Consider the following 23,845-nt stretch of genomic DNA (forward strand, 5'->3'; position numbering starts at 1 on the left):
AGTAGAGTTTTGGTGAAGTCGGGAGGTTAATATTAATTTGCTACTAAGCTCATTACCATTTGCCTTAATTGTCACTGTAAACATGAAGTTGAATGACCTGTTTTTCAGTTTACTAGGAATTGGCACAATTTTCTGCCTTTGCTTAGAGCCAGGGCACCGCATACGTCACATTGTGAAAGACAGAGCAAACAAAGATTATCCTCAGCAGCTCAGCCCCAGATATCATTAGTTGCTCGGTTCTCCTTGCACTTGACTACCTCAGATCCGTCAAGCAACATTTATGCCACAGCAAAACCAACAAAGAAGGCATGAGGAAACGGCACAAGTGCCCTTCATGACAGAAGCAAAGGTGTCGACACTAGTAAGTGTTAGCTGTTTTGATTTTGGCAGAGCTGAGGCTGTTATTTTCTGTTCTCCTGATAGAGGAGAAAACAATGTCCTTTTCTAGTTGCAGTATCTGTTTTGACCGATATTACTGCCTGTTACACTGCTGGATAAAGGTCTACCATACTGTCACAAGAATCCTCTTTTCCTGAACGCTCTCCACATACCTCCTGAGCCCACGAATCCTCCTCATTCATCTCTCTAACACGTATCTTGTCTTCTTTTTGTTACATTTATTGGCATTTAGTTCAAGATTGCATGTATCCCAAAAGATTTCACATTTCTGTGGCAATACATCTTAATCATTGGTTTTTCTGCCTTTGACCTCACTCACGTCTATTATAATAGCTTGTCATGCAGTAGCCATACCCTGGGACTTTTATCAAACCACAACTTAAAATCACCTAGCATTGTGTTTTTGTAGGTGATTTGCCTCTGTCATCCTGAATGTTATTTGAACCTTCATTTACCAGAGAAAGAAATCAGTTAAACAAGCAAAAATGGGTCGGCTGCCTCAAATCCCAGTAAATTGGCACAGCTTCACAATTTAGCATTATGCAATTATATTAAAATTAAGATTTTCAATCATCAGTTTTAAAAAAGAACGTTACCAAATACTATTAGGAGGTACTAAAATATACTAAGTTTCAACAACTGCCAATGAAAATTAAATTAAGCGATCTGCATACTGTAAAATGAGGGAATAATATTTAAAACAAAACAGATACACAGGAAAACTGTGGTTGTAAGTGCATGATCGTGTTCCCCTCTGGGTAGTGTCATGGGGCTATAGTTTTCACTAAAGGCAGAGAAACCTCTGAACTCCAGGGAACCTGAGCCAACTTTTTAAAGTTGACTCATCGCAAATTGCAGCACAGCCATAGCAAGGAAAAAAACAAACAAACAAACAAAAACCCCAACAAGACTCACTGCAGAAAGATATGGTATTTCATAGAATGCAAGAAAAATGTCATTATATAGGAACAAATAAATACCAATCTGAGGTTGGACTGAGTGACTAAGAGACACAGAAGTAAGCTGCTGACAGATTAGAGTGATATTTCCAGGACCCACAGCCCAGTTTGACGGCAGATGGGAAAGCTGAAAGCTAATGACAGATAAGATAGATGTAGCTCTTGGTTTGTTAGCTGCTGTTTACATCATGTGAGAGACTGAAGTTCACAGCCAAGGATAAGCAGGAAAAAACCACTAGATATGGAAAAAATGAAAAAAAAACCAACCCAACTTGATATGTGAGAAATGTACTTTAATAGATTTCTGTGATTGCTCTCTGCTCATTCAAAGTGGGTAATCTGAGGTTTTTCCCTTGAAGAGCATTTTGCCAGAGGTCTAACACAATTCCCCTTCCCTTTCCCTCTAAAACGTTGCTCCTGGTGGCCATTATCATCAACTAAGCAGCAGGAAAATGAAGGGCATTAGACTTCTAAGGAGTCCAGGCTGGGCAATTGCCGACTGATATAGACCCATCCTATGTCCCCAAGAGTCCCACTGAAAAACGTGCAAACTATGCATGATGTTAAGAATTAAAACTGGCGCACCTTTTTTTTTGTCTTTTTTTTTTTTTTTAAGATTGTTGGATTCTGTTGATTTCAAACATTTACAATTTCCTGGCATTTCTTAAAACTTGCTTTATGAAATGACGCAGTGAGGAAAGTTGAATGAACATCATGCTGATAGACACAATGTTGTCTGGCATGCATTGACTCGGTAACGTCAAGGTCTGTGGAAAAGTAGTAGTAACGTTACGCCTAAAGTACTTCTGGGTTGGTTTTATAAGACATTTTGGTCACTGCATTGTAAGAGCATCCTTTGAGAGAGAGTGCAACATCACCGCTCAGGGCAAACCCTTTGAGGGGTATTACTAGAGAAAAGGATTAACTGGCTGTTGCCTAAAATAGCTCAGAGACAAGTGGGAAGGGAAAGGTATCCCAGTAAGCTGTAGCATTGCTGTAGGGCATCAGGATGATGGCCAGCCTAGAATATCACAATGAAACTTCCAAACGTGTCTTCATAAAATGTTATTGCAGAGCTTCGGAGAGGAGCAAAGCAGGTCAAGGTTTGCAGTAGGCTTCTGGAGTTAGTACCTAGCTCAGAAACAAGAGTTCAAATACCAATGTTAATTAGAAAAAAATGATCTAGAGGATACAAAAACCGATTTGTTACATGTAACAAAGCATGAAAGGTTTTTATGGAAAAAAGTAGCCTGCACAAAGAATTCAGGACAGCATGTTTTGTTTTTCTTCCTCCCGTAAGCTTCCAAAGCAGTATGGGGCTGTGCTCTTAGATGTGACTTAGTTACTGTAGAAAATAAGAAATAAATCTGCCTTGAATATACTTTTCCAAATTTTCTTTCTTTAATTTCGGAAGTATTCAAATAAAAAGTGCCTTGTAGAGAGACAGTGCGCACTGTCCCTTGTGTTCCTACATCCATTCAATGCCTTGAAATTGGAAGTCTGCAGAGCAGTAGTTTCATGTATAATAAATACAAAATTCTCTAACACAGGCTGTCTACACAATGCTGACAGAACATGAATGTGAAATAACACTCAAGAGATCACTCAGAAATCAATAAACTCAATCAGCTAGGATCTTAACACTGTCTACAACAATAATACAGGGAAAGTGATGAACACTGCAAGGGTATGTGGTGATTTTAAAATGAAACCAGAAAAAAATTCTCCCAAAATGTTTTCTTCAGGCGGGGTGGTGGTGGTGTGAAAAACAAAAGAAGCCAAAACCAACCTGTCCAGGTTTCTGTTGGGATACAGTTAATTTTCTTCTTAGTAGCTGATATGGTGCTGTGTTTTGGACTTAGTGTGAGAATAATGTTGATAACACATTGTTTTAGTTGTTGCTAAGTAGTGCTTACTCTAAATCAAGGACTTTTCAAGTTCCCCGTGCTCTGCCAGTGGGCAGGTGCACGAGAAGCCAGGCAGGAGCAGAGCCAGTACAGCTGACCCCAACTAGCCAAAGGGACATTACACACCACAGAATGTCATGCTAAGTACACAAATCTGGGGGAAGAAGAAGAAAAGGGGGCTGGGTGTGTGGGGATGTCATTCAGAGTTACAGCGTTCGTCTTCCCGAGTCACCGTGACACATGCTGCAGCCCTGCAGCCCCAGGGATGGGTGAGTACCTGCCTGCTGTGGTGAGTGGGGAATTAATTCCTGGCTTTGCTTTGCCTGCATTTGCGGCTTTTGCTTTACCTATTAAACTGTCTTTATCTCAATCCATGAGTTTTCTCACTTTTCTGATTCTCCCTGCTATCTCACAAAGGGGGAGGGAGTGAGCAGCTGCATGGGGCTCGGTTGCTGGCTGGGGTTAAACCACAACACAACCCGATCCCAAACTACGCGCCCCTTAGGAGCATGGGCAGGAAGAGTACGGGGCTTGTCATCACAGACTGGCTTAAACCGTTTCTTACTCTGATCTGATAGTAGCCAGTCCTGAATGTTTCAGGAAGAGATAAACTGCTACAAGAAGACTTTTATTTTCCTAACTCGAAGAATTTATAACCTTCTAAGTAAGGATGGAGCAATGAAACTGAGATTAGACCTGCCAGCTTCAGTCAGCTGGATTTGGCTTGTAGAAAACCAAAGAATAGACTCAAACATTTTATCCGAGATGCCAACGTTTGAGAAAACAGATAAAAGCTGCAGGCTGATGGTATATGCTGATCTGAGCAGGCTACAATGAGTCAAAATTTAGAAGTAGGTTTTGTTAATAAAAGTACTGAGCTTCCTTTGAATCACTAACAACATCATACCAACTTCAATAGGAGCAGCATCTAACCAAAACTATCCTTAAGAATTCTCAAAACCATTAGCTCTTCTGTACAACATGACAGAGTAACATCATGGAAAGTTAGTGCCCCAAAAGACAATCCATCAGCCCATGCTGCTGGGAAATGTTAAGAGAGATTGCACCACAATCCAGGGGAGTACTTGGAGCCTTTGTACTGAAAAAGGATTAACAGAAGTGAAACTGGGCAGGCAGCAATGGTTGAAGTGAATCAATAGCACTTCATGTACCCAAAGAATAGCATTAGAAACGGTGCAACAGGAGAGAGAGGGAGGCAGCTGGAGGCAGCTGGCAGCTGCTCCTAGGAGGGATGACAGGTAGGAGACAAATCTGTCCCCCTGGACCCTCGGGAACACCGGGCATGTCAATTTATAGCGAGGGATTTGAAGGACTGCTACAAAGCAGATCTTCATGCCACATGCATCAGCCCAGCTGTCTGTGTGCTACTTCATTCAGTCCTTTCAAATACATTTTACATCAGCTTTGGGTCCTCCATCAGGAGATGATGGAGCATCACGTGACACCTACCAGTGCCCCTCTTCTCCATTTTACATACAAATAAGCTGCAGCATAGAAAGCAGGCATCTGCTACCACAGGAAGCCTATGAACGAACAGAGGTTTGAACAGTCTCCCCAGCCTCCCATCCCTGCTGCTCAGTCCCCCATCTCTGGTTCTTTTCCCCCTGTATCATCACACACTGCTACATGTAAAGTTTCCCCAATGCAGCTTACTTAAAGACAATCCCATTGTTTACCAAATGAATAATTTTATGGAACAAGTCATAAGGAGCTTGCTGAGCTGGTAAAGTTACCAAGCAGCTCATTTTCGATTCCATATGTTCTTAATAAATGCATTTCCACACCAGTTGGTATTTGGTTGCTGCAATTCATTTGCAAACATGATTAAAAATTCAGTCAAGATTAATCTTTATTTTTCACTCAACTACCTTCAAACAAAATCACCTACAGCAATGTGTATGGTAATCAACCCAAGCAAAAAACCTTAGAAATGGAAAAAAACACATGAGTAAAAGGTAAGGTTATTAAAATCTGAATTATTTCTTTCCTACAAAGTTTTGAGATAGTGCTCTTTAACTTTGGATATGGCAGTTTCTCTACATCTGCTCCACCTGATATGAATAAATAATTGACAGTTATTTGACAGCCCTTTAGAAACAGCGCATGAAATATATAAATAAAATGTTACAGGATAATAGCAAGCCTCCATACAACAGACATGAAAGAGAATTTTCTTGCAATCTGCATTGTAGAGACTTGACTGCATTTGAAATTACTTCAGGAAAATGTTGGTACAGCCAAGTTACGTGCAGGAATACAAATACACTGAGGAGCTAAAAGAAGAGCCGCCAGGCACAGGCAGCGCATGCAGCACTGGCATGTCAGCATGCCTGAGAGGGGTCACAGAGCCCCCGCAGTGACTGTGGGGTCTCAGGTGTGCACTGAGTCAGGGACAGGACCAGTGCTCTCGTGGTGATACACGCACGTGCTTAGAGCAATTACAACAGGCTGCAGCTTGTGTGGGAAGGTAGTGCTGAACGGGTAGTTCGTACCAAGGTGGTGGCGGAACTCCTCTCAGTACCCACCTCATGCTTACAAACGGCTTCATAGGGCACATCACCGCCTGGAAGAAAGCGCCAGAGAGCACGGCTGTGCCCTTTGCTCCGTACAAGTGGTTGGTAGAAACCACCAGGAGCAATGATATTGGATTGCATTTGTTGATTACTGTGGATTAGGTATGCAAATAGCGCACTGAGTCCTGTGGCTATATTTGCTAAATGCAGCATTTCTCTGGTCTAAACACTCACGAAACTGGCACAGAAATCATGCCATGGTGCTTGCTGCTGGGTCATGGCTCTGGCCTGAGAAATGCTTTTGAGTATCCCAGACGAAGTGAAATGCCCTGTAAGGGCGCTTGCTGTTCTGATGACCATATTTCTTTTTTTAGCATGACATACCCAGATATATAGGAAAGGCAAAGGTGAAGATGCAGGGTTTCATTCCCTCTTCTCTAGGTTCAGGAAGGTTTATCTACTCGATTCTTAAGGCCACTCCTAGTCCTGACCGAGATTCTAGTTGCTTCCAGTCAGTTCCAATTTACATCACCTGTCTTTGACCCTACAATAGTCAGGAAAACCCTTTAAAAATATGTTTCCAACTGTGGGAGTGTCAGGGAATCAAACCTTTCTGGAGCTTTTCTCTTTTGTTTCAAGGGGAGTGCAGGCTGACTGAAGGGATAAGTTGTTCAGATCAAATCACAGTGAAAATTAGAAAGCATAAGCACATTCAATGCAAGTAGAGTCAGAGGTGCTTTTTTTAAACAGAATAATGAAATCAAGGAGGCTGCTCTCTATACCCGCTAATATGAGCTGATCCGAAGCTAGAGACCTAAACGCTTTTTTCCTAAAGCTGTCTGAAGAGGATCAGGGCTCCCATTTAAATATGAGTGGAGACTGTCTGCAGACTCTCAGTGGAGCGTGGAAAAATACAGTGATGGGGAATGTGCAGTTCTGAGGCAGCAGCCCGTTCTGTTGGCTCGGCAGACGATCAGGGCTCTGCCTTCTCTCTAGCACAGTGTGGTCCACGCCTGGTTCACCCAGCGGAGGGATGGGAGACCCGAGCAGCCCACACGCCACAGCGCGGGGCACTTGCTGCCTGTGCCACACCTGCCCTGGGCTGCTCCCGGCAGGGGAACGGTTGCCCTGAATATTTACCACAAGACGAAACAAAACACACAGACATTCTTTTCCACTCTGAAAACCCTCTGCCAGGTGAGTTTTCCTGGCCAGATCCCCCCCCCCCCCCCAATCTGTTCCAATGTATGAAGATGACTTTTTTCCTTTAAATCTCTCAGTATTACAAAAAATTTGGATTTGACAGTTCTGTACTTTCCCTTCCTATCCCCCAACAGCAAACTTAAATAATGATGAGCATACAACGTACAGGGAACTAATATGCAAAGTGACAGCTATTTTAGTAATGTCTCTAACCCATTAACACTCGGAGGGCATTAGGCAGCACAACAGGATGACCTTTGCTAAAAAGGTGGACTGGAAAAATACGTTTCTTTTCTTTAGGATATGAACTGAGCATAACATTATTTCAGAAGTGATAAAGATCAGAGAGCTGTAGCATAAGGAAGATGAAATCTGACTCACTGACTTATTCAGGCTGGAATATCCTATTGATTCCTGCTTTCATCACAGACAGCCCATCTGTGTTCAGCTGAGTTTGGGTCAAAGGATCTGTAAGTATTTCATTATTTAGACAAGTTAACCTACTTAAACAAAAACATTATCAGCTATTGCAGGATGATTTGATATGACATAAACCCTCTGAACACTAAACAAACAATGACAAAAAGCAGACACTGACGGTAATAAGTGTGCAGCATCAAAGGCTTTCAGCAGCATCCACCATTTACTTACAAGTTATTTGTTCCAGCATCTGCTAGTGTGTATAGGAACATATCATGAGGAATTGTTGCCTCAGGAGATGGAAGAATACTACGTTTTAAATTTGCAAACCTTACAGTTTTGCAGCTGAGGGACAGGCACTGGTATAATGCAGTTCAGTCTGCCAGTAATAGCCCAGTTTTTATTAGTTATTTCACTATTATTCAGAAAGAATCCATATACCCCGTCGTGACCTGTAAACCAAAGGTTGAAATCACTGGTTTTTACTAAATCTGAGAAGGAAATGGAATTTTTATCTCCAGGGAAACTTTTAATTTCCAGATTTTTTTGTGTAGACTTGTTCAAAAGAGAAGCACAGAAAAAAAAGATTGAAATTTTTTTGAGAGAGAAATTTCTCAAAATTTGTTTCAGTATTATGTCAATTTTGACTTTTTTTTTTTTCAATATAGAATACTTTCCCATTGAAAGGTCATTTAAAAAAAATTACAATGCTGTGTTCCAATATCTCGAAAACACTCCCTTTGATCTGGTCAAAACATTGGAGTAACCACAACAAAATAAACTAAAAAAATAAAACAGGTATACTGTGAAACATCTCAATTTTGGGAAAAAGGTAAGAGTCTGACAGATGCTAGAAAAGCATCTCTCAGAAGCTCCATCTCTGATCTACAAGGTAAAAACTACCTTTAAACATCCAGCTGAGCCAGCAGCTGTAGAGAGGATGCATTTGTAGAAATACAAAAGCTTACAAAAGAGAGCCAAAGCAGGACACCCGGAAACTTTATGTAAAGCCTACCTAAGAATAACACTTGGGAATCACAGAGCAAATATACATGGATGAGATACTGAGATTTGGGGTTTTGTGAAGAAATGGGCATTCAGAGAGAAACTAATAAAGGTTTTGCAGGGTTGAGATAAAAGTTTTGTCATTATTGAACCTTGGATATAAAAATGTAGAATGTGATAACGGCTTACTTTTATATAATAAAGAGCGTAAGTTTCCTCCTAATTGACTAAGAAGAGCAATTAACCTTGTAGTGCATTTATATGTCAGGATTGAAATATTTGTAAATTAGGCAATTAGGATGCTGTAGGTTTAATACACTAGTTAAGTAAGCCTGGGTTTCCCAGAATTCTTGCAAATCCAATCTTTAAGAAATTTTTAAGTTCAATGATACTATCATGTAAGTATGAGGCATGTATTATGTTAGCCAGCAAAATAATACACATAACCAATTAGTCCAGTTTGGATAGTTTAAAGACATAAAACTTTAATGGTTAGAGTAAAAGCTGATGTGGCATCTGCCTTTTGTGCCTATCAGGTTACAGAGGCAGCCAATGATTTGGATTTGCAGAGATTCTCTAGATAAAGTTGTATATTCTTTATTGCTATTTTTCTTCCAATTAACATTATTGCCTATAATAAAAGTAAGTTCAAGGCAACAGAAGGAAAAGCTACTTAATAAGCCCAATTCTGGCTTTACCTTACTCTACTAAGGAAAAAATGGGCAGGTACAAACCGATCCAAACCTCTCTCTGTAAGAGACCATCCTCCTGCAGGCCAGCTCTGGTCCAGAAAGCACGCTGCTGCCGGGCATCCTCTCTCCGCTGTGCCAGAGCTGTCCTTTGCACAGTAAATATGCAGGATCACTAGGAAAAATTACACTGATCTTTCCCGGTCATTTAATAGAACCTTGCACAGGTAATGCACCTCAGAATAGCTCAATGGATGCAAGAAAATGATTTAAAGGCCATAGATTTAAAGGCCACAGGGGAACAGTTTTATCTGAATACCAGTCTTGCTATTTCACTTAAACATAATCGCTTAGTGCTTCACTGTGATAGCTAAGGTGACTTTTTTCCTCCCTTATTCAACTCAGTGAAAGGGTCCCTCAGGTATTTTTATATTCCCAGGTGCCTTCATTAATTGTGTAATTTGTGTGCTATTGTTTCTCCAGTATCATTGCTGGCATTTATGATTATGCAAAATGCTCTGAGGAACCAGCTCTGCAGGTTGCTACAAACAACATATGCAAAGCTACTGGAAGGAGTAAAGTTGACCACTCAGGGTTTTGTGGAGATTAACAATGCAGAAGGATGATCAGGGCCTAAAAGAATTATTTTAAATTTGTGCAAAATAATTTGCAGTGCTTGTCCAGCTCTCTGCACGGTGACCTTGTGTTGTCCAAGTTAATGCATCTTTGGAAAAAACTCATGAAAATTAATAAGCCAGCATATTGTTCAGGCCATGAGCATTGGTCAATATATGTCCCTTTCTGTGATATATGCAGGTTATGGTACATGATTGATTCTTGCTTATCATCATTGATTGGAAAACAGTCCTTCTACTTCGTAGCATATTCTCCTTGAGGCGTAATACACATGAATCATCCCAACAGTTACCTGCGGCCATTAGCATGAAGGATGAAAGGGCTGGTAACAGTGAGGACCCAGGGAAGAGTGAACAGGAAGGCTCATGTAGGCAGGGGGTTGAACTAGAAATATTGACTGCAGGGGCCCTCTTCAAACACTAACACAGGTATTATGGTGGTCTGCAGCAGACAACCCTGTCTCATGCTTTCTTATATAAATATGAATCAGCAAGTGCTCCAGATTTGCTACCAACTGGCAGCCACTCTTGCCTGCTGTTTTGTTCAGTCTGCTCTGCCTAGTGGAATACAAGCATTTTTATAGCAGTCCAAAAATGTGAATCTTCTCAGCAGGTTTCAATAACACTGGCTAGTTCAAACAGCCCATTTGTAAATATTTCAGCTCCTCTCCTCCATTGAGAACAAAAAATGAAATAATTTCCCTTCATGCCCTTCCACTGCTTCAGTTTGCTCAGCTTCTTGGTTTTGTGCTAAATAAGTGCAGCTTTGTTTCTTCCTCCCCTTTTGCTTTCCATTTCATTATTTAAAGCCCACTTCGACAGCATCAGCTCCCCATCTGCTGAGGGAAAGGCCAGGCAAACAGTGTCCTTCATAACACACAAATCCTCATGGCAGCTTAGGGTGAGAATTCAGCCACAGCCATTTAGCAAACAGGAATTCAGGAGCATCTTTTGAAGTTTCCATGCTCTGATTCCAATACAGATCAGGTCTTTTAACTATGTGGGGTGTTTGCGACTCCTCTTTCTTTCTGGCCATCTGCCCATCCTCATCTGCCCACACAGAAGTCCATCTGACAACCTTCCTACTGCTGCGCCTCCTCAGACTCGGCAGCCTGAGCCACGCAGCGCCTGGTGGAGCAGCTCCCCATCCCTGCTGCCCAGCTCTGGTTCCTGCAGCAAACCCCCGTGGCAGCCCCCCTGCGCCGCTCAGTGTGAGCCCATCTGGGCTTTTGGCTTCCACCCTGCCAGCCCCAAGGGGACTCCACACACAGCCACCACCTCCGCATCTGCTCCCGGCACCTGGTGTGCTGGTGAGGTTTCTTGGCACAGGCAGGCTGCTGAACACGGAGTGCCTGGCCCTGCACCCACCCTTGTGCCACAGCGCTGGGGACCCCAGGGGAGCCCCCCCCAGTGGGAGCGCTGAAGGCAGATCAATGTAGCAGGTTAGTGCTGGGTGGGAACCGGTCAACCCTGCTGGGCTGGAGCCCGCTCCCTGCAGAAGCTGGGCAATGTTCCTGCACCATGCTCAGCAGCACGTCCTTTATCATCTCATTGCTGTCCAGATTTTCTTCAGCAGCCCCCAGACAGGAGAGCTGAACATAAGAAACGACCAGAACATTGCTTTCCTGACAAATGGATCAGTGGACAACTTTCTAACCTTGGCAGAGTCACTGGTGTAGTACAGACCACCCTGTTACATACACCCTTACGTTTTCTGTGGTGCAGGGATGACATGCAGGAAAAATTATAACCAGCACTGTGCTGAATTTGTTTGTCCAGTTATCCCTGGACGTAGTCAGCTGAGGAAACTGATCCAGGATTTTTTCCTCACCACCACCACCCAGCAGATCCTCAGCCCTTTGAATTCCAGAAAATTCCACTAGATTAGGCAACTGGTTTCCCAGCATTTGAACTGACAGCACTGCAGAAGTAGAGTGAGAAAAGAGAAAAATCAACCCTAAAGGACTAGGTTTAGTTCAGAGAAGTGTCTCAGGATGAACAGACAAGAAAAGAAAAGGTCACTGCCACGAGCTGGCAGAGTACGTCCAGCACCGCACCTAATACCCGGGCTCCAGTACGCGTGCTGTTCTACCAGAAAACCTATTAGCAGCCTGCAGAAAGAAGACATCCTCTCAATCTATCCACATAGAGGGTTAATGAGATTCCTTAATTAGGTACAATGGAGAGGAGAATTTGGAGCTTTATATTTTAGCTCTGTGGTCAAACGAGACCTTAATATCCTCTCAGGGCATTGCCTTTAATAAGAAACAGCAACATGAATAAATCTACAAGCACGAAATCTAACAGGGAGAACCCGGACCCAGCCGGCTAAGTAATGACCGTCTGAGAGAGACCATTTGCAATACGCAGCCAGCGTTCTGCCAGACTTGATATTCTTTGCATCATTGTGAGTGCTGAATTTTATTTATTTGGCTCCATACACTGCAGCCTGGCATTGGCTCTGTATGCAGCTGCCAGCAGAAAACTGCCGGATGCAGGAAACCTTTCACTGGAGGGAAAGTGATGGCCAAGAGATAGAAGCCATCCCACCCCCCTGGCTGGAGGACCCACACTGCAGCTGAAGCGAACAGAAAGATGTGCACGCTTAGATACCTACTTGAATCAACGCAAAGCACGCTTGTACAGTGGGGTCTGCAACCTTCCTCTGGACAGACGCTATGAGAGCTCGCTGGTATAAATGCCTGGTTTAATCTCCCAGTGTTTCACCCCTCATTAGGAATGAGAAAGAGTCTTATTCACATATTTAAGAACACTGGTTTGAAAGATCATTTTCAGTGGTTCAGAGTACATTCTCTGCTGTCTTAAAATCACTGGAGTTTCTAATTTTCTTTGACCTAGATCCTACACTGATGGCTCACAACCCACTTTCACAAGAAATGAGATCTGTGAGCGGTCAGCACCTCTGAGGGCTCGGGTGAGTCCTTAACCCTGTTGCCTTCATCAGGTCTCAGGCTCCATCCTGCTCCTGAGGGAGGTAGATGGAGGCACACTCTACAATACAAAGGTAAAAGGACTTTCTTTTGATACAACTGTGCAATAAATATAAAAAGAAAGGGAAGAGTATGATGTAGAAGAAAGCTGTGGGTTTGCCACAGCTTTTGGAAGTGGATTCAAAGACTTTATTCTTCAGAAGAGGCTAAGGGCCCCTAAGTAAGAAAGTGTTGCTATAAGGTGTTGAGGGATCACATCTTAATCCTTCCATGTTCTTCCTGGTGTAGGGCAGGAAGAATCTCAAACATGGTAAACCCTGAAAAACTAAAACCATCCACTTAGCACAGATGTTCTCACAAGCAAAGCCTGTTCCTATTTGACAAATAATTATGACTCCACTGAAGTTAATAAAGCTATAGTTGCAGTGACTCTAAAGATCAAATCGTATTTTCCTCTCACATTCCTTAAACAGATGGACAGCTAAATGAAGCAAGTACTCCTAGAAAACTTCCAACAAGGGACTGCCTTGCTGGATTATGAAGATGAATATTCAGATGAGAGGTGTGTCATTTCTTAATTTTGTTTTTCTACTACAGCTGCTAAGTCTGTACATCTCAGAGTGTCTGTGAAAGCAGAAGGAAGATCTGCCATTCCTCAAGAGCGGGTGTGTAGGTTACTGTGACAGGTTGTCAGTAGAGGGGCTTGTTGTAGTAATACAAAGGCAATTCTGGGCAACACTTGCATCATTTTTATGCTAATGTCTGACACTATTAGAAGAGAGACACCAAATCCAGAGACCCTGATGTGAATACTTTCAAATGCCAAGAGAAGTTCTTTTCTGCAGCCTGGCGTCCAGCACTCACATGCAGTTGGAGGCTGATCCATGGCTGGATGGGTGCTCGTTATTCAGCTCACACAGGGAAGCAACAGTTCCAAAGAGGTACTCAGAACATGGTACGTAAGATTTCAGACCCTTTAAAATCTTGCTGCAGGCTGAAACACACCTACTGCCCAGCCCTGCTCCGAGTTCACCACCAGCCCCTAGTCAGAAGTATCCCTCTGCGGGAACGTTCACGTCAGTCTTCCAAATATTTCACATGCAGCCACAATGTGTCTTTTCCTTCCATGCCTATTATAAGGACTTGGGATGGAGAAGAGGACTTTTTCTCTGACTGAATCTAAACAGCCATGTGGGTAAAAGAGGTTTTGTTACTTCTGTGTGTTAGGCAGCTCTCTCCTGACTATACAGTCCTAAGCTTGAGCTTTTATGCTGCAGCAGCAATCTTAAGGAGGAAAAAAGAGGTTAAAATAACTAAAAACTACCTTCTCTGTTAGCACAAGGATGCACATTAAAGCATGTGTTGTTCTGCATGTTAATCCCTTAAAAAGCCTTTCTTTAAAAAGTGACTAATGAAGAGTCTTAACACTTTTTACTTGGCTCACATGAACAAATGAAGGAAAAGGGCAAATTAAATGAAGCTTTTATATCCTTTGACATCAATGCAACAGGAGTAACAGTGAAAAAGCTAAAGCACTTCCAAGGTGTATGGAGAGGAAGAAATCAGAATTTCAAAGAAGCTTAACAGCAAGACTGAAATGAAAGAGGTGGCCTGGGAAAATCACAGAGATGTTCTCCTCTAGATTTCTATCTGAAGGTTGGCACCAAGAGAAGGTAATACACCAGAAAGTTACACAATAGCAAACTTTTTTTTAATTGCTCATCCTGGTAACATATGCCAATGCAGTCTAACTGCAATTGTAAAATTAATTGTGGATCTACAAAACACAGATTTCCAGTGTCCTGCATTTACTGCAGAATAACTGAAGTCTTAGATGGTCTGTGGAGTCTTTCATTAGACAAGTCAAATCCTACCGAAGAGTTCGCATAATCTGCTTTGACTGGAAATTGAATTTGCTTCTGCCTCATTTTGCATTATCTACTGAACAAAAAATTGAAAGCTTTATAATAATGGCATGTTAACAAGCAAGTATTAGTTGTGACATGAAATGCTTTTTCTTTCTCCTTATTGGATTAATGGGGGAAAAAAAATCCAGAGTTTGACCTAAAATACAACAGCTAGTAACTCTGAACAACCATGTTCTGCAATTAGAGTTAAAAATAAAAGCTACAAATTACAATAAATCCCTATTCTGTCTATTATAAAGGCGGAAAGGCATAAATCACCATTAGATTTTGTTAGTTAAAATGAGAAAAAATATTGAGCAGTTTTCTATTTGTTTTAATTGTATGATGACAGCATACCCATTATTTCTTTAACTGAAGTTTAGTGCAACTTTTGGTACAACAGAGAGGACAGAAGGTTTGGATGTTTCACAACAGACATCCTCCTGTTTCAAACTGAGCTTCAAATATTTTGATTTTTTTCAGAATAATGCCTTAATGCCTGTAAACACCTCACAACAGAAAACAGATTATGAAAGTACATGTGCCCATTAGTGTTAGCGAAGTCCTCACTTTGGACCTTCATGTAACCTCCATAGCAAATAACTTTTCTTATACATGGCCTTAGTAGACTGGCTGGATTATTGTATCTTAGAACACAAACTCTTGCCCAGGTCACTAGCCCAGCCTGCAGACACAAGAAGTCACAAGTGACTACCCTGTTCCAGGGGGTGCACAGCCAAGCATTTGCAAAGTCTGAGCAGCTGTCTTCATACGGTTTTATACAGCAACGGAGGCGTGTACAGGCAATGCTCACCTTAATTCAAATCAGACTTAACATCAGCAAAAAATGACAATTGCATCCTACTGGAAGTTGAACCATACAGAAAAATTGTAAATAAAGAAGAACAGGAGAAAAGGTTTTGTATTAACTCATGTTCTGTTACAATTAGGAGCATCCTTGTAAAAAAGAGAGGTACGTGTTATAAACTTTATTTCTAAACAAACCCCATATCCATCTGGGTCTACCTATTCTTTGCTCTCATTTGGGTTAGCACTTCAAATTCTCCTTGAACTTCACATTTCTCCTTACTGGCAGACAGACTAGGGAACACAAAGCCACCCTGACCACCAAACTGCCAGCATGGAAATAAAGATAAGTTTGAGTTCTTTAGTACGTTGCAGTGCTTAAATGATGATAAATGTTATGCTATAATACAGCATCTAGTTGAATGTAATTGCTTTGACTAAGTCTAGAAAGAAATTAATTTACTCCAAACCAAATTATTCTGAGGACTTTAGGGTACAATTTTAAACTATTGTTGAATTCAGATGCTTAAATAACTATAGTGCCTCTATTAGTCTAGAGTGGGAGTATACTAACATTTAGCATACTGAGTGACTCAGTCCTGTAACTGCTTCATTAATAGCTTTCACCAAGGCAGCAGGAGTTACCAGGCATCTTAAACATAAAGCATTTGTTTAAGAAACTACTGCAGTTATACGCATAGAAAAAAAGTTTCTGCACAACCCATCCCAATATATTTGCTGGATACACGATTTTTTACTAACAGAGTAAAATGTGTTTCACGAGCTAGTGACATGCAGAGAATAATATTTCTGGTTGACTGCAGATTCGGAGAATTTCATAGATAAATTTCATATCAGGCCCATCACTTAAAACCACCTGCTACAGGTATCTGCTTCAGACCCACATCCCTGTGGCAATGTGTGACCCCACCACAGTATGGGACCAGTGTTTGGTGGCGGTCAGGTTTTTGTATACACGAGAATGACATCATGCAAAAGCACCTTCTGTGTGTAGAAACAGGTTTGGGTATTCTGAATCAGAAAGTGTGAAAATATATACTAAAGCCTTCATAAATAACAAGGGGAACTAAAAAACCCAACCAAAATCCAACACCTAAATCCAAAACCACCATCTCCTTGAGAACAAGTTATGTAAAAATCTAAATGAGTCAGTATCTTAAGTAGGAAATTTAATCCTATATATGCTTCCTTTTTATATATATTATATATATGCACACCCACACATCATATATAAAGATTAGTCCCCTAATAGGGGACTAGTAGCAGATTTGTAGAAAAAAGACTCTAAAGGACTGTGACAAAATTAAATTCTTAGTAGTTTCCAAAAATTACGTGACCTAATGGGAAAAAACAACCCAAACCAACTTTGAAATGAGATGGCATACACAAAGCTGTCTCTGAAGCATCATTTATGTGATAAAACACAACTATAGTATGGACAATTATTTCCTCTGCTCCTGTAAATGAATATCTGATAGCCTTGAGGGGTTTTCCAGTACAGTTCATCAATTCTTATCATATTTAATTCAGATACTCTCAAGAGAACTGCAGGGAAAACTGGCAATAACTCAGCAGATAATTCCCCAAAGAAACCTTCATCTCTCTCTTCTTAATTGCATGGCATATCAACGCTCGATGTTTTAAGGAGACTATCCTGAGCTTTTGGCAAAACCATCATTCAGATGAATAAACATAGAAGGCCCAAAGATCTTAGGGTGTATTCTGATTTTTGGATAGCGAAGATCTTACTAGCATGGGATAACAAGTTATTGCTAATCCTGTTCTACCAGGAGCCTGCAACTAGCTGACCCCTCCACAACAGACAGTTGTAGAAGTATAGTAGGGAGACATGTCCGCAGGACATACAACGTTGCTGTCATGATTCCCAGATACTGTCTGCCATATTTACTTGCCAATTAAAGATTTTAAATGATTTATAGATTGTAACGATATAAATTATTATAAATCAGATTGGAAGGGTCTAATTCTGATCCCTATAGCAGGGAATATATCCTGATACAACATATACATAGATCAGAAGGAACAAAAAAATACCCTAAGTCTTCAGGATTTTTTGTGAACCAGATAAGCTGAGCTTTTCTTCAGCTCTGACTGCCCTGGTTTCACTCTGCATTTGCTTCACCTCTAAGGAAGCAGACTGCTTTCTCATCATCTCGCAGGATGTCACGGTGGAGCCTGGCACGGGCACCAAGCGTCAGCGGATTCTAACAGGGAGCTACAGTAAATGAAAACCTCCTCACAGCAGTGGCTGCGCAGAGCAGCTGACCGACCTTACACTGAAATCAAGAGGATCACAAAGTGAAATGAATTCTAGCAAGGTCAAAAAGCGTTAGCAGACTTCAGAGGAGCTCCGGTGCTTCTAGCTGCTAGCATCCATTCCTTCATCCCTGCTCCTTGATGTGCCCACCACCCCTGGACAGGGTGCTCCTAGCTCTGAGCCTGTTTGAAGTTTCACAAATACTAACACGGCAAAGGTGAATAATAGCGCTGTTGTATTGGCTGTTTCACTGTACAAATGAGCTTTGAAAAACATTTATAGCTACTCTCTAGCCCCTAGCACCTCCTTCTTCTTCAATAACTCTCTGAAATGTAACTGTTTTAATTAAGGTCTCAGCCTCTGCTTCTTGCTTTCATCATGTCTCAGTCTGTTACTTAAAACTAAATCCTGTTCTTGTTCTACAAAGATCTATAGGCCCTAAAGGAAACTCTGTAATGATGAACGAAAAGTACTTAATACGGTATTTTCAATTAGATTAAAACTCCAAAAATTTTTCCAGAAGCATCAGTTAACAGTCTGTTACTGTAAATTAATCTTTTACACAGACATGAACTAAAAGCATGTGTTCTCTGAAGTGGAAGAAGCATATTCCTTACAAATTACAGTTCTACTGACTGTTACACAGGCAGGATTAAGCACTATAATTCAAGGAATATAAATATTTAGATTATTGGAAGAGCCTTAAGGTAGCCTGAACTCTCCCTGTATTTTGTGATGATACAACTCCTTTTCCAGGGAACCATTCTCCAGCTAAGACACACTGTCACAGCCCGAGGAGGCGTTCACAGGATAGACTCCGCATCTTTGCGGTCACTTGGGCAGCACTCACACAGCCACACTTTGTAAGGATGACAAACGCATGCAACACACCAGGCACAGACACTGGGGTTCGGTCCCTGTGGGAGATCATCCAGCCTGCTGTAACCACAGCCCACGAACACCCTCCCTCCCATCCGTGAGGAGTTCATCAAACCTGAAACGTTTCGCAGCAAACATCTGCTGCAACTGAGGATTTGCTGACAAATCTGTTTCCTCAGAAAGTTTCTGCACTAATCTGGGAGTATGTCAAGATCCCAAATTCCTCCCACTTTCTATCCGAGCACTTACAAATGTTCTCATTACTGTTTCAAAGAGCTATCCTTTAATTGCGCTGACTTTCAAATATGAAGGTAAAAAAGGCATGTTGCCACAAAGCTGTCTGGTAGTTTTCACAGATGCTTCTTGCCTTCTTATGAGGTAATAGGCATAATGAGCATGAGCTAGCATCGTGGTTTGTGGTCCAGGCAAGGAGATTACACTATACGTGGGCTTTTTCCTTGGGATCTGCTTGTCTACTGACTGACAGCCAAAAGAAGCATATTAAGGCTTTTTAAGTTCAAAAAATTGTGTAACAAGCTCTGGAGATTTCAGAAAGCTAACAACATTTTTATTAACCATCTTTTATTGCAGGCTAACATATTTCCTGAAAGATTGTTTTTCTGGATGCACATTTCCCTTTGCTCTCTTGATAAGTTGCCACCTCAAGAAATAAACCAAAGGGAAAATGATGCATATTTTTTTAAAATAGAAAAATAAGGTCATTAAAGGTTGGAAGGCTACCCTGAATATTCAAATTTCTGCTATTCATATATATTTCTCTCCAATATTGTAAGGTTACTTGTGGGCAGGAACAGGCATCCATTTGATACCTGAACACTGGAAAACAACTGCACTCCAGCAAGACTTGATGAAAATATATAGCAGTGCAATGCCCTTCAACCGCAGGTGAAAGTAGATCAGAAACCAGCACAGGCTGAGAGAAGTATTCAGAAAATACAAAATAATCAGCATGTTGTTGGTGAGGCAGTAAAACAACCCTGTGCGTGGCTCCTGGAAAGAAAAGGGGGAACACAGACAGTGACCTTGTAAGACGGGTGCGTTTTAAAGCAACACCAACTGTCTAACAGGGTTGTCTTTGTTGATACATTTGCTTCAGGCTACATTCGGATATAATTGAGATTCATCTAGCGAGCGGGGAGGGCTCCACTCTGCTGAAGAGTTTTGATTTTTAGGGAGGATGCTGTGACCGAATAGCTCGTGGTCAGGTGTAACCAACCTGCGATATCCAAGAAAGTGAGTTAGGGCTGTGGATTAACTGGGTCCATCGCACGTCATCTCTGAAACCAGATTATTCAAACCTCAAAAAAGTCTTATTAAACCCTGGATTTTCTTATAGGCAAACAGTGATCTTGTGCTAAAACCTGTCAGTTCACATGGACTAGCTTTGGGCCTTAGAAAGTTGGGACAGGACCAGCCAGAAAGCATTGCACATCGGTTTTTTACTGACACTCGGGACTCAGGCTGGGGAGTAACGATTTTGAAACCTACTACAACTGGGACTTGTGGAGATGAGCAGGCAGGTAACCATTGCTCCTTTCCACTACCCTGTCCTCATTTCAACCTCAGCAGCTGGCAATCCAATTAATTCTCATTTTTCTCAGAGAAGAGGAAACTTTTTGGAGCTGGGGATGGTGTTGAACTATTTTGTGTCAGTCTCCGAACATCACTTCTACCAAAAAGAGTGAGAAGTACATGAACTTAATGGATGAATAGACTCCATAGTCGTGATGATGCATTTTCTTTGATACCTGGGTAAGTGACCCAGTCCTGGCTGCATTTTAATTTTTAATGTGCTAGCTATATTAAAATCCTAAATAGACTCCTGTAAATCTATTTAGAAGCATAATGAAACAAAATTCAAGTTTGAATAGGGAATGCATTGATTTTCTATGTCAGAAATGAAGCAATTTAGTGTTTCTTTTACTCAAGGTGCTACTGTTCTGTGCCAGCACTAATTAAATTCTATATGTGTTCTGAGCACAGAAATTATGTTGTCTCATAGTAAAGTAACTATATCAAATTGAGGGGTAGAGACATTAATGGCCTGATCAGTTGAATTAACATAAACCAGCAGTCCTTGTCATTGCACAAGTACATTTTTCATTAGAATTGACTTTTCTTGATTTCTTGTAAAAGTAGGCTACTAAACAGAGGGGAGAGGAGGAGTTGTTAAGTATTTTGCCATTCTAGGTCATAGAATAAGGGACTGCAGAAAAACTGAAAATTGTTTGGACGTTTAATGGACAAAATGACCCTCACAGACCCTCTCCAAATTTTCACATGTGTAGCTTTGCAATTATTTACCAGACTATCACCTCATCTGCAAAATGTTCCTGTATCACTCTGCAGGTATCTTTGGGTGGGACAAGTAGCTGGATGCAGTGGCTGGATGCTTACCTAAGCCCGTAACAGCCAAGGGGTTGTCTCCCAACCAAAACCTTCATGGCTTCCAGCCATACAAGCCAAGGAAACAGCACTCTTCAACTGCTAAAGCAAAGCTGGGATAAGACTTGGATCAAAGGCTTTGAAGAAGCACCAAGGACCACCTAGATAGCAGAAGGTCCTGTTGGAAGGACAGCGGAGACACTTCTTCCCTTTCCATAGGCAGTGGTCGGGTCACCCCACTGCTCAGGGAGACCAGCAGCTCTGCCCAGTACAATCCTTAGGCTTGCATTTCAGTGGCAGAGCTTTTCCAAGTTCGTTAAGCTGTACTTGTTTTCCTTTGCACATGCAACCGATTGCATGTAGTCCTGCAAAACTAAAGTGGTTTCTCCTCCAAGAAAGGTGCAGACATTCTAAAGCTCTTTCCAACCATGCTACCGGAGGTAAGGACCACTGCATTATTAACATTCACAACAGCAACGCCAGCTGCATAGGAAGTCTATATTGCAAGGTATCAAGTAAGTGTTCATATTCAAGAATTCGATTTCATTGAATTCATCAATTTGAAGAACATTTGCATTTATTAGAATCTCCCAGTTGATACCCTTTAAATTAAAAAAAAAAATCAGTATGTAGGGTGATTTGCCAAAAAGAAAGTGTTGGATTTAAACAAAATTATTTCAAGACTATCTATTATTTTACTTAATGTATTAAAAAAAAAAAATCCTGAGAAGGAAAGGAATTAGAATTTGGATTCATTACTTCTCTTCCTGATTGAAGGTAAGAAAAATAATGAAAAGTGAGAATTTTTCACATCACAAAACAAAAGTATCCCACTTGGATTTATTTATAGCCTGTACTAATTCCCTCGAAGTGTGATCAAAAATATACGATCATTTTCAATTCATTAGGAATTAGTTTGTAGGTAAGAAACATTCTTGTCTCACCTTAGGCTAAATCTCTTCTTGGTGAGTGAAACCCGTATGGCCCCTCTTTGCCTTTCGTCAACTGACGCCAAAAGGCCAAAGTGAGATAGGAAGGAGCCAGGGAGTGAAACCATGCCCTTGGGGCGAACACCTTGCTGGTGCTGGTGTCCTCATTGAGTTGAGATACACATAATATACAGAAGTAACCAGGAGAAATGTGGTTTCAGAGCATGCCTTCTGTCTATCCTGCAAAGTGATTTTGTATAAAATTAAGGAAACGTACATGCAAATGCAGTTTTCATCCCCTTCCCATCAGGTGAGCCCACTTCATCCCTGCTATAAAGTAGATGCTGTGGCTGTAACTTCTGATGAGTCTGACTTGCCTTGCCAGGGATCCCAGGCAATGGTGGGGCAGCCACGGGCTGCCAGGAGTCCAAGACTGTCCTCTCAGGGGCACAGCACAAGGTGGGCAGACCTAGGCCAGGCAACAAAATATATTCTGACTCTTCAAAACCTTCCAAAAATATTTTTTCGGCTCTTGCTTTCAGTGGGAAATCGAGGTTAGCTAACAAACGTGAACCAACATTCTTTGTTTCAAAGACCAAGTCTACTTTAACAATTCACTTTGGACCACTTGAACCTGTGCCTCAGTTTACCCATATGTAAAACTCAAGGCATATCTAACTTGCAGGGCTCTGCCGACTCTTAAAATTAATGTACTGCTTTAATGTGTTCCTTGATCAAAATTAACTCTAGATGTGCATGTGGCAACAGCTCATTAGGAAATCTGGCTGAGATTTATGGGAAGAGGCAAGCCCAGTGCTTTGGGCTGGCATGCGGACGGAGCTAATGTCACACAGCTGAGGCTAACCAGACAGATGGGCTCTGCCAGCAGCAATGTGTCTGAGCTGTCAGACATCCTGAACTTTCCAGCCACCTACACAACACAGAGCCACACATGTGAACACCCGGAGAAATTAATATGGATATTAGACTTCACCATTCATTACCCTGTCATCGTTTTAAAGCCCAGTTTTGAGGTGATAGGACACATCACAGCTTTTTAATTACCACTTCCCCCAGCTACTGCAATCATAGACCCATAAAGGAAGCCCAGCACAAATTGTTTTTTTCTAATAAATATCAGTCAGGGATAAATAATGGACCAGAGCTCTTTCACCTTTTTATTAATCTATGATATTTGCTGTAAAAGTCTTGATGAAAGGAGCTCTGCCCTTACAAGCAATGAGGTGCAAAGGAATACAGCAAGTTCTTTGGATCTGCTGGGATTAAAACTTGCCGCAGTGGCTGATAGGGTATCATAATTCCTAAGTGGGGAGATGCGAGATATGGAAAGTGCCCCACTGCCAGCCTCTGCAGTATCCACGAACATTTTATTAATTAATTAATTAATTTTAATTTTTGCAAGGTTTACTTCAAATCCTGAAAGGTAGGAATTGGGTTGTGCATTAGGCTTGGGCGGGGAGGAGGGGAACATGGTTGTAACTCCAGCCCGTGGTACTGGACTTTGAGAGTGGGGCAGCCATTGCACATCAGCACATCTGCACGTAGGGCAGGTTAAACATCAACCATGTCATATTAGAGGACATTTTACTTAAAAAGAAAAAAAAAACGGTTATTTGCTCAGCTAGTGTTAGTCTGAACAAATGGATGATTTACCTCCTGACCAACATTGAAATCCAGACATGCAGTAAGCGGTGGCATCTGTGGGAACAGAAGACGGGCCGTAGGTAACAGGGCTGCAAAACGCTTTATGCTCATCTGTGAGGCAGTTAATGAGCTCCTCTCTTAGAACAGGGGATTTCCAGGTTTTGGTATGTGCCAGCTTTATCATCTTTATATTTAAAGTCCTTATACACTTTGCCATGCTGTCTTTGTCACCCACAGCCTTGTCTCGCAGC

At 41.5% G+C, this 23,845-nt stretch overlaps 1 long non-coding RNA gene across 9 annotated transcripts; it reads left to right on the top strand.

Moving 5' to 3' along the window:
• The first annotated feature begins 214 nt into the window (after positions 1–214).
• Positions 215–23,845, top strand: LOC114013094 (uncharacterized). Of its 9 annotated transcripts, none has more exons than XR_008745920.1 (7): positions 215–361; positions 12,611–12,776; positions 13,176–13,264; positions 13,478–13,657; positions 14,213–14,375; positions 15,662–20,135; positions 20,217–23,845. It is a non-coding gene; the product is annotated as an uncharacterized LOC114013094 (long non-coding RNA). The 9 variants fall into 9 exon arrangements; XR_008745923.1 differs by having other exon boundaries at positions 15,662–19,247; positions 21,400–23,845; XR_008745924.1 differs by having other exon boundaries at positions 19,186–19,247; positions 21,400–21,413.

The sequence above is a fragment of the Falco peregrinus genome, chromosome 2, assembly GCF_023634155.1.
Source record: "Falco peregrinus isolate bFalPer1 chromosome 2, bFalPer1.pri, whole genome shotgun sequence".
NCBI classification, from domain to species: domain Eukaryota; kingdom Metazoa; phylum Chordata; class Aves; order Falconiformes; family Falconidae; genus Falco; species Falco peregrinus.